General features: G+C 40.2%; 1 non-coding gene across 1 annotated transcript; it reads left to right on the top strand.

Annotated features, from left to right (window-relative positions):
- Window positions 1-10,566: 10,566 nt before the first annotated feature.
- LOC119467821 lies at window positions 10,567-10,629 on the top strand. Its single transcript, XR_005196447.1, has one exon. It is a non-coding gene; the product is annotated as a U7 small nuclear RNA (small nuclear RNA).
- Window positions 10,630-12,131: the final 1,502 nt, after the last annotated feature.

Here is a 12,131-nt window from a genome sequence, read left to right as displayed (position 1 = left end):
AAACACCCTCTCAAAAAAAAAAAAAAAAAAAAAAAAAAGAAAAAGAAAAAAGAAAGAAATTTGTAATCACTATACGAGCAATGTATTAAAATTCTGTGGTGTAATGAAATAGAAATAAAATGGTATAGCCTTTGACGATGACATAGTAATCTGAGACACTGATGAATAAATACAATATTTGAATTGACACCCTCAAACCTCCTTGTCTGTAATCTTGCAATCCTCTATAAAATCAGCTTACATTCCATAGGACTTAACCCCATTTATCTGCAGTTCCTTGCTGAAACTTGCATTTTGGGATTTGCAAAGGGAACACAAAGGGCACTACATTCTTATATCCTTAGAATTACCAGTAGTGGCCTTTTGCCTGGTAAATTTCCCAGTGGCTTCATGGAAAAACTCCTTGCCAAACCCATTAGACACTCCAAGTTTGTCCTCCTGCAGGGAGGACCTAATCCCATCATTTCTAAATCTCTGAATGGGGTCAATAGAAAGATGATAACACTTTTATTCTCAGTGCCAAATAAGGATGAGGAAGTACCCGGGCTACAGTGAGAGGCCCCAGTACAGCACAGCACAGTGATGAAGAACACGGGCTGTGAATCCATCCAGACTACCGCAATCTTGAATCTGCCTACATTTCACATCACTAGCGTGTGGACGATAATATTTCATAACACATCATGAACCAAATCATCTTTGTACACCACTTACAAAGTATCTTGCACATAGAAAGTTAGCAATATATGGTTCCCATTATGATTATAGTACATTCTCTCTCTTCTGGGAAAAATTTAGAGACACCCTTGGCATCTTGACTCTGTTCACCCTCTTATAAGAGTCATAGATTTCCACTTGTGTGCTACAGATACTGATTCTATTAAGGAGGTGAACAGATGTGGTATCCCAAAAGTGGACAGAAAGGCAAAATACAGACTGTTGAAGGAAGGTCAGGAAGAGGCAGCTGCATAGGAAAAGTAAGTAAAAGACAACATTCAAGGTCCAACCCCTGATGAGGTGCTAAGTGACTGGTGGGAGCAATTCCTGCTGTAATCCAGGTAACATTTAGCACCTAATTATCACTTCTCAGAGGAGTCCAGACTAGATAATTGTGAACTGCAAACTCCAAGCTGCACGGGAAATATATGATGCTACTAAACCATGGAGTCAATCATTTAGCAGGTACTGCTATCTAGAAGTAAGGAGAAAGAGATGTAGAATATTACTCTAGTTAACCAGTAAAGGGTCATCTTTTTTCTGGATCTGGCCAGCAGTTCAGTGGATTTTAGCCTAACAAGATGTGAATGACTTAATCCAAGATTTCCTTATTCCCTCTTGTACTAGCAGTTATGGGCTACATAACACAATGTGAGATTCCAAACCTCAACTTGTCTTCATGTAGAGTGCAAAGCAATGCTAGCGATTCACCACTTTTGTTTTGTTTTCTCTTCTGTTTTTCAGGAGAGATGACAAATTTCTTCATCCTTCCAGTCTTCCAAAATACATTTTCTTAGTATCTAAATGGGGTAACTGCCTGGGATAGAATAACAACTAAAACATAGGTCCCAGCCCTGAGAAGCTCATAGTCTAATATAAGACACTCACGGAGAACCTGGAGATATTCAATAGAATAATACACGTAACAAAGTCATAGGAGGTGGTAGAAGGTTCTAGTAGCACACAAAACAGGGCAACTACATCTGCCTGAAAACGGCTTAGAAGGCTTTTCACAGAAACAATGACATGTACGTTACATCTCAAAGATAGATAGATAAATAAATAAATAAAAGAGGAAAGGCATTGTGGGCAGACAGAAAGGTGAGTATAACAGGAACAGGCTTTGCACGTTTGAGCAAAATAAGAAGTTTGGCATCATGTATGCTATGGAGTAGGGGCATGGTATTGGCAAGACAGGCAGAGAATATAGTGTAAAATATAGGAGGAGGAATACCATAAAATAAACCTGGGGGTTTGGAGTTGATCTTATAGGTAATGGGAACCAATAGTATTGATACTGATGAGTCAATGTTGACATATTATTATTGACTCCTTAGACTGAATTAATGCACTGTACATGGCAACTATTTCATTTTCAACCTCAGGTGGTGCTGCTGCATTACTCAGAAAAAAATGTAATAAATAAATACTAACAGTTTACTGAGAAAAATAGAGGCAGAGATTTCAGTGATGTATGCACAAGCCAAGGAACACTGAGGATTGCCAGCAACCACCAGAGCCTAGGAGGGAAGCACGCGATGGTTTCTCGCTCAGAGTCTCCAGAAGGAACCACCCTGCTAACATTTTGATTTCAGCCATCTGGTCTCCAGAGTTGTGAGAGAATAGGTTTCTGTTATAAGCCACTCCGTTTGTGATACCTGCTTATGGCAGCCCTAGAAAGTGAACACAAGCATTGTCCTCACTAACAACTCCTTGATTAGGATATTTGAATACCTGGGTTCCTCTGCTGAATCTGCCAAATTAGACCTCAAAGTCCACATACCCAACCAGCTAGACTGACCAAACACATCTGCATCCTCCAAAAAATACATAGTGTTATCCCATAAAACTGAATTGAATATTTCTGTGATGTAATCACTCTAACCTTCAGAAAATTTGAGGGTGGATTCACAGACAACGTATAACATATACACATAAAATAATATACTTTGTAGGTGTTTTAGAAAAAGAAACAGTAGGGCCGAGCGTGGTGGCTCACACCTGCAATCCCAGCACTTTGGGAGGCCAAGGCAGGCTGATCAACTGAGGTCGAGAGTTCGAGACCAACCTGACCCATGAAGAAACCCCGTCTCTACTAAAAATACAGAATTAGCCGGGCATGGTGGTGCATGCCTGTAATCCCAGCTACTTGGAAGGCTGAGGAGGCAGGAGAATCGCTTGAATCCAGGAGGCGGAGGTTGCGGTGAGCCAAGATCGCACCATTGCACTCCAGCCTGAGCAACAGGAGTGAAACTCCATCTCAAAAAAAAAGAAAGGTTTGGAGGCCAAGGAGGCCAGATTACTTGAGTCTGGGAATTTGAGACCAGTGTGACCAACATCGTGAAACCCCATCTCTACTAAAAATAAAACAATTAGCAGGGCATAGTGGTGCATGCCTGTAATCCTGATACTCGGAAGGTGGAGGCAAGAGAATCACTTGAACCTGGGAGGTTGCAGTGAGCTGAGATCGTGCCACTGCACCCCAGTCTGGGTGAAAGAGTGAGACTCTGTCTCAAAAAAAAAAAAAAAAGGCATTCATTTTTCAGTGCTCTCAAACTAAGGGCGAGGAATTTCGCTCTACATTGTAAAAGTTCTCAATTCACACTAGTGTCCCAGAAAAGAGGGGAGTAATTAGGGTAGTATACGAGAAAAATGACAAGGAAGAAAAGAAAAAGAGAGGAATAAAGAAACACCCTACTTCGTTACTAGCAAGACATATATCACTTTACAAATTACTCTCTAGAATTGGGATGAGTGAAAGGGTCTTATGATCATGAGGCAGATGTTACGCCACACTTTTATAAAATCCTCTTTTGACAATTTCTGGAGAGTTCAAGAAAACAACAGCATCAGAGCAACTGGAATTGTTGAAATCTGAGTAACAAAAATTAAGGCAGACAGTTGGAAGTGGTTCATATGCTTTAGGCAAGTACTTGTATGAAAGATGAGTCACTGTTTGCGCATTGTAGAGTTTCCTGGGGTGTAAGGGATAGTAACACCCTAGGTCACCTGCTCAATGTAGAAACTGCCTCTTACACTCTAGAATATGCATTCTATTGTCAATCATTGCAAGATTTTTTTGTAAGAAGCACTTTTAAAAAATTTTTTTACAGTTTTGCAAAGTATAATGACTTAGAATAATAAATTTGAAAAATGAAGGGTCTTTAAATGTTAAATTCTTGATTTTACAGACTCATAAAATTGAAAGACAAAAAGGCAACCTGTGCAAAGTTGTAGTAAGAAGTATACTGAGAACTCAGTTCTCCAGATAGCATGCAGCTTTTTCTTTCATATACATAATATCCATTTTTATTTTAGATTCAGGGGATACATGTGCAGGTTTGTTACATGGGTATATTGCATGATGCTGAGGTTTGGGGTATGAATGATCTCGTCATCCAGATGGTAAGCACAGGAAACAGTAGGTACTTTTCAGTCCTTGCACCCCTTCCTCTCTCCTGCCTCTAATGTTGCCAATGTCTACTGTTTCCATATTTATGTGCACGTGTAGCCAATGCTTAGCTCCTACTTATAAGTGAGAACATGTGAGGGCTGGGTGCAGTGACTCATACCGGTAATCCCAACACCTTGGGAGTGTGGAGCAACACTTGAGGTCAGGAGTTCGAGACTAGCCTGGGCAACATGGTGAAACCCTGTCTGTACTAAAAATACAAAAATTAGACGGGCATGATGGCACATGCCTGTAGTCCTGGCTACTTGGGAGGCTGAGGTGGGAGGATCACTTGAACCCTAGAGGCAGAGGTTACAGTGAGCTGAAATAGCACCACTGCACACCCAGCCAGGGTGACAGAGCAAGACTGTGTCTCAAAATAGTAAGTGAGAACATGCAATGTTTGGTTTTCTGTTCCTGTATTAATTTCACTTAGGATAATGGCCTCCAGCTCCATCTATGTTGCTGCAAAGGACATGATTTTATTCTTTTTTATGGCTGCATAGTATTCCATGGTGTATATGTACTACGTTTTTTTTTTTAATCCAATCCACCACTGATGAGCATCTGGCTTGATTCCATGTCTTTGATGTTGTGAATAGTACTGTAATGAACACATGAATCATTTTGGTAGAATAATTCATTTTCTTTTGGGCATATACCCAGTAATAGGACTGCCGGCCCAAATGATAGATCCGTTTTAAGTTCCCTGAAAAGTCTCCAAACTCCGTTCCACAGTGGCTAAACTAATTTCCATTTCTACCAACAATGTATAAGCATTCCTTTTTCTCCACAGCCTCACCAGCATCTGTTATTTTTTGACTTTTTAATAGTAGACATTCTGATTAGTGTGAGATGGTGTCATGATTATGATTTGCATTTCTCTGATAATTAGTGATGTTGAGCATTTTTTCATATTTGTTGGCTGCTTGTATGTCTTCTTTGTTGCTGTTGCTGTTTGGGTTTTTTTTTTTTTTTTCTTTTGTGAGACAGTCTTGCTCTGTCACCCAGGCTGGAATGCAATGGTGCAATCTTGGCTCACTGCAACCTCTGCCTCCCAGTTTCAAGCAATTCTCTTGCCACAGCCTCCTAAGTACTTGGAATTACAGGCACCTGCCACCACATCCAGCTAATTTTTTGTATTTTTAGTAGAGACAGGGTTTCATCATGTGAGCCAGGCTGGTCTCGAACTCCTGATCTCAGGCGATCCACCCACCTCAGCCTCCCAAAGTGCTGGGATTACAGACATGAGCCACCGTGCCTAGCCTGTCTTCTTTTGACAAATGTCTGTTCATGTCTTTGCCTACATTTTAATGGGATTGTTTGGTTTTTGCTTGTTCAATTGTTTAAGTTCCTTATTATAGACTCTCAATATTAGACCTTTGTCAGATGCACAGTTTGTGAATATTTTCTCTCATTCTATAGGGGTCTGTTTACTCTGATGATAGTTTCTTTTGCTGTGCAGAAGCTCTTTAGATTACTTAGGTCCCACTTGTTAATTTTCGTTTATGTTTCAATTGCTTTTGAGGACTTAGTCATAAATTATTTGCCAAGGCCAATATCCAGAATGGTGTTTTCTAGAGTTTCTTCTAGGATTCTTATGGTTCAAAGTCTTACATTTAAATCTCTTATCCATCCTGAGTTAATTTTTGCACATGGTGAAAGGTAGGTGTCTAGTTTCATTCTTTTGCATATAGCTAAGCAGCTGTCCCAGCACTATTTATTAAAGAGGAATTCCTTTCCCTATTACTTAATTTTGTTGGCTTTCTCAAAATTCAGATGGCTGTAGGTATGTAGCTTTATTTTTGGCTTCTCTACTCTGCTCCATTGGTGTATATGTCTGTTTTTGTGCCAGTACCATGCTGTTTTGGTTACTGTAGCCCTGTAGTATAGTTTGAAGTCAGGTAATGTGATACCTCTGACTTTGTTATTTTTGCATAGTATTCTTTGGTTATTTGGGCACTATTTTGGTTCCACATGAATTTTAGAATAGTTTTTTTAAATTCTATGAAAAATGACATTGGTAGTTTGATAGAATTGTGTTGAATATATAGATTGCTTTGGGCAGTATGGCCATTTTAACAGTATTGATTCTTCTAATCCATGAGCATGAAATGTTTTTCCATTTGTTTGTGTCATCTAAGATTTCTTTCAGTGTGTTTTGTAGTTATCCTTGTAGAGATCTTCCGCCTCTTCAGTTAGATGTATTCCTAGGTATTTTATTTCTTTGTGGCTCTCACTCAAAAAAAAAACTTCTGCTTTCAGTTCCCTTTACTATAAGAGTTATGGAGAATCTCTCTGAAAAATGTTCCCAAATTATTCCTGTTTTAGACATATGCACTGATGCAAGTGTAATATCGAATGGAAAATTTATAAATGGTGTCATTACCAGCCATTATTGCCATAGCTTTAATTTGTTCATTAAGTTGAGCAGCCAGTTACCTAACAGGTCCACAAAGGAGGGACACAGAAGAGGCAAGCATTGAGGTTTGTATCACAGGTGTGCTCAGAAAAGGTAAGCACGGCTAAGCAAGCTCAGGGAGCAGTGTCAGGAAAACATGAGATACAAAAGAAGAGCATTGCTAGAAGGGCTCCAGGAAGAATTTTTCCTTATTTAGCAACTTGGGCTTAGACCTCTGAAATAATAAGTCTTCATTTACCTCTCCTCTACTCACACACACACACACACACACACACACACACACGTGCTCCTATAATTCTAGCTCCACATTCAGGAAAGAAGTAATATTCCACTCCACGATGACCATTATAGCTATTGCTATGTGGTTAATGAGTTAATATATTCAAAGTTAATATATTCAAAAACTTAGCTGCAGGCCGGACACATAGTAAGTACTATGTAAATGTTAGCAATTACTATCATTATGTCCATTTTCTCCCCCACAAAACATTACTGGGACTCTCTTAAATGCTTAGCACTTAAGAAATCAAATATGATTCCTAATTTTGAGAATTTTGGTTAAAAACAGGTGGTGGTGTTCAAATCTACTGACCTTATGAATTAAGTGTTTTTATTCCCGTTACATTCATGAAGAATTCAAGATTCAAAGAACTGACTTGCAAATACAACACTGATATTTGGTGGAGTTTGGACTTCAAACCAGGCTGTCCAAACAGAAATCACAGCTAAAGCTCAGAATGCGGGCTGCACGATTGCCGTAGCTACAGCAGACCTCTGATTCAGTGATTTGGAAAAGGAGGCTTGAGAGCAAGATGTAACTAATTCTGCCTGAAAAAACTGGTAAAAGCTTAGAGAGGAAGCGACACTCAAGCAGAGAAGATTCCAAAAAACCAGAGAGGGCAGGAAAGAAAGACGGTATTTCAGCCTAAGGAGCAATGCCTTGCTTTCCTGTGGGGTCAAATGAACTCTGATAGCTATTTAAACCCAACAGCTTTCCTCTCCTTGTTTGGGATGGTTAGTCTGTTCATTCAATGAGTATTTATTGAGCAACTGCTTTGTATAAGACCATATTAAACATTGATAGAGATAAAAAGAAAATTCCATAATAGAGTCCACCCCAAGGACCTTCCTGAAGGAAGGAGCCGACTAGGTTAGGTCCTCTCTTTGTCCTCAGTTCTGGCAGTGTGTGTGTAGTTCAGCTTTCACCCTGGTGTGGAGAGCAGGTATGAAATAGGGCATTGCAGTGGGCTGAATGTGTACTTCTAAACTGATTATGTCTCAATCCCAACAACCAGCGACTTGCCATTAGAAGGTGAGACTTTAGGGAGGCAATTAGATTGTAAAAGTAGAGCCTTCATGGATGGGATCAGTGCTCTTATAAGAAGAGTTATAAGCTCTTATAAGAGAGCTTGACTCCCTTTTCTCTCTTTTCACCAAATGAGGAAACAAGGAGAGAAGTACAACTTAGAAAAAGGTCTTCACCAGAACCCAACCATGATCTCTGACTTCCAGAGTCCAAACCTGTAAGAAATAAATGTTTGTCGCTTAAAGTCACCCAGTCTGTGGTAATTTGTTACAGCAGCTCGAGCACACTAAAACAAGAATAGTGCCTGTTACTCTAGGAATGACTCTCTGTTATCCCATAACACAGGTCACAAAGATAGTACTATTTCCAGAAGAAGCAAAAATGTGTTCAGGGCCCAAGAATGACAAATTTGAAAAAAAATTAGGACTCTAATCTAGACAAGAAATAAGAAATTTGGTCAAAAAATGAGTTGGAAGAGAGGATGATTTTCCATAGAGAGCATTTATTTTGAGAAAATTCTGAGCTGGAAATATGAAGAGGTGAGCTCATGGCCTATGCAGGGTAGCAGGGTCAGAACTTGAATGCAATTCAGTTCAATAATGCAAATGTCAGTAAGCCCTCTCCTTTGAATCTGGCAAACAGGGTGAGAACCTCTCATTGGTTCTAAGGAGAGAAGGAAAGTGACTGAAAAATCTAAGTTGCAATTAATGCATCTTAAAACCTATTACATTTTTTATGATTTTTGTGGAACAGCATCATTAAACCACATGCAGCATGCTTTATTTGCCTCAGGGAACGCTCACTGGATAAACAAGATATGGTTCCTCCCCTGCAGCTTCCATTGCCAAGGTTAATAGGAAAAAAAATCTAAGTAAGTAATACTGTTCCTAGCAAGAATAATAATAATAACAGTTGCAAACAATTAAGAACTGCTTTTTATGTACCAGAAGCTTTATCCTTACTTTCTCTGATCCTTTCACATACTCTCTGAAGTAGATGTAATTATCCCCATTTTGCAGGTAAATTGACCAATACTCGGGGAAATTTAGAAACTTTCCCAAAATGACACAGCCAGTAAGTGGCAAAGCTGGGACACAAAGCTAGATTAACTCCAAAGTCTACAGTATAGTAATGCTCAGTGCACACGGAAAGGAAGCAATATCAGACACTGTAATAAGTGGCTGGGCAAAAGAGCAATACAGGAGACCTGAATTCAAATCTTGGTTGTGCCACTTGCTAACTCTGTGAGCCTACAGCTAGGTGCTAAACACATGACCTTTAGGTACAAGATTACAGGTAATAAGTGAATTGTGTAAGATCAGATATTGTAAAAGTACCGTAACTAATACCCAGCACACAACAGATTCTCATTTAAAGCTAGCCAAACCTAAACAACCAAGTATATTTCACTTTAAGGAAGCCCAGAATAATACGTTGAAATTGGAATTTACCAAACATGTTTCTATTTCCAATTCCAAAGAAAAGGATTCCTGTATTATACCATCGATAGAAAAACACTCGCAATGTGTGTAAAAGATCATTCGATTTACAAACATACAGATTTATACAGGTTCCCGGGCAAATTTATTTCATTAACCAAGGTATACCTGAGGCCTAGTGACTAAGATATTACATTCCTTCTGCATCTCTGATTTTCAAAAACTACTTCCAAAACAAAGCATTAGAAACTACGTACAATTTAATCACTCCATTATTTACTCTTCAAGCCAATGGCAACTTGGAAATAGTGAAATGAACCAAAATGTACTCTGTGCCTATCATGTGTCAGTTTTCTGACATAAATCACACCAGGTAGGTTTACTTACAGGGTTCACCAACACTATACTTTTGATAATTTCAGACCCTGGAATGGAATTTTCAAATCTCATCAGTCATTCAAACTCCTAGAGAGCAACTAATCTATCTGCAAAAATTTCTCTCATCTGTAATTATAGTGGCCACATATCCTGGGCTTCTCAGTGCATTTGAAATATTCTCTCTTGTAGTCAGACTATGATTCCTATTTTTGAGATTGGATGACAGACTCTTAGTATCTTTAATTTAGAGTGAATCTGAAGCATATATTTCTCAGAAGGAAGGAGGGAGGGAGGAAAGAAGGAAGGGGAAGGAAGGAGACAGGAAAGGGAGGGGGAGGGGAGGGGGAAGAAGGAAGGAAGGAAGGAAGGAAGGAAGGAAGGAAGGAAGGAAGGAAAGGAGGGAGGGAGGGAAGGAGGGAGGCAGGCCAGAGAGAAAGAGAGAAAGCAAGCCCTCCCTTCTCACCCACACATGGACCACATGAAGCAGACGAACATCTATCCTGGAGATTGATGTAATAGCCACAAGGGATTCATTTACAAGGGGAAACTATAGCCCTCAAAGAGGCAAAAAGTATGCATACATCAAGTTAGCAGTAAAAGCCTCATCCATTTGCAGATCTATCTGCCCTACCCTCTCCTTTTATGTTATTCATAGTCATCTGTAGAATTAATCAGCTTCCAGATGAGGTGTGAATTTGGTGGGATAAAAAATATATTTTTTTTGCTTGTATTTGGCAAGATTGCCTCTCCTCTCCTGACAAATTAATTACCTGTGAATACCTCCCAGCAGCCCCAGACTGTCTTAGATGAAAGAACAGTAGGTATATGTGCTCACTCTTTCAAAATGTCAGCATAGTGTTACAGCTCTTTTAGAATTTTGTCTAGCAGGCTTTCCGGTTTTTGCCGGAAAGCCCAAAAAAAAGACAAAATGTCAACGTAATAAATGAAGTGATCAAAACACAGGGCTCTGACCTGGAGCCAAGGACAGAGAGCCTGCTGTATATTCCTCACAACATTGTTTTCATCAGTAGACTCAATTGTACTCACCACAGATCACAATTCCCAGGGCGCCAGCAGAACGGATTTAATACTGCCATGCGGGAAGAGGAACAGGCCGCAGAAGCAAAGGAGCTATTAGAAAGAGAGAAGCCATAGGAACTGGGAGGCTCCATCTGAAAAGTTCTCCTAGAGAGCTTCTCAAAGGCAGGGGAGAAGGGGCAGCAATGAAGCACTGGGGTTCTATGGCCACAGACAAGCTTCCCTACCTTTGGAGGCAACAGGGCTGGGGAATAATGGGTTGCTGGACCTGTGCGGGGTGCTAGTGATGGTTCTGGCTACAGCAACTTTCAGTGATCTGTTAGCACTTAGGGCTACAATCTTCCTTACATTTGCAGGAGTTTGCTTCCAGGTTATCCTGCAGTTTCTTCTTAATTGTTCCACCTGGATCTGCGCCTCCAGCTGGTTTTAAGTGTCTCAAGGGCAGGAACCAAGACTGCTGTTTCATTTATAACTTTCTACAGTGCTGAGTAGCAAAATAACATTTGTATAATGCTCTACGGTTTACAGATTGCTTCCTGGGCATTAGCTCATTTGTTCTTCACCATAACCCTGCGAAGTGGGAACTATTATTACCTTTATTTTGCGTAATCAGAATTCAGTGCACACGTGAAGGCTGCTTTATCTCCAGATGACTCGTCCATTTCATTAAAAGGCTAACATGGTTTTCTTAATGTCCTGGGTACTTACAGCACATACAAAAGAAAAGAATATAGGCACAACTTTGTGAAAAGTGAACTACTTACAAGTTACTGGCTTAGAGAATTTTGAGTATAGGTTTTAGTTTAAAAAACCTCTCAGGAATGTAAAACGATGTGACAGCCAGGTGTGGTGGCTCACGCCTGTAATCCCAGCACTTTGGGTGGCAGAGGTGAGCAGATCATGAGGTCAGGAGTTCAAGACCAGCCTGACCAAGAAGGTGAAACCCCGACTCTACTAAAAATACAAAAATTAGCTGGGCATGGCGGCAGGTCCTGTAATTCCAGCTACTCGGGAGGCTGAGGCAGGAGAATTGCTTGAACTCAGGCAACAGAGCCTCCATCTCAAAAAAAAAAAAAGATGTGACAAAAAATGGGACTACATGAGCCAGGCCTCTGTCTTCAAGTTTGTCCATTTGAGAGGCTTGCAGAAAGCCCTGGGAGACTAGCTCCTTAACTGTCAGCACAGGTTTTCCAATCCTCGTAGATATCAAGGAGTGCCAGGCAGGGTGTCAGAGCCCCGGCATCAGAAAATGGTTGGCTTGCGGGTCGTACAGTAGTGAGAATTTGCCAACAACAGTATAGGTTTGAAAAGGTATGTTTTATTACATAGAAAGAATGCTGCAGGAGAATGCAGGGGGGCGCCTCAGCAAAACAGGACTGA

This window comes from Cebus imitator, unplaced genomic scaffold (assembly GCF_001604975.1).
Source record: "Cebus imitator isolate Cc_AM_T3 unplaced genomic scaffold, Cebus_imitator-1.0 Scaffold335, whole genome shotgun sequence".
Classification (NCBI taxonomy): domain Eukaryota; kingdom Metazoa; phylum Chordata; class Mammalia; order Primates; family Cebidae; genus Cebus; species Cebus imitator.
The sequence above is the reverse complement of the archived record's forward strand: the minus strand, read 5'-3'. Positions and strand labels throughout refer to the sequence as shown.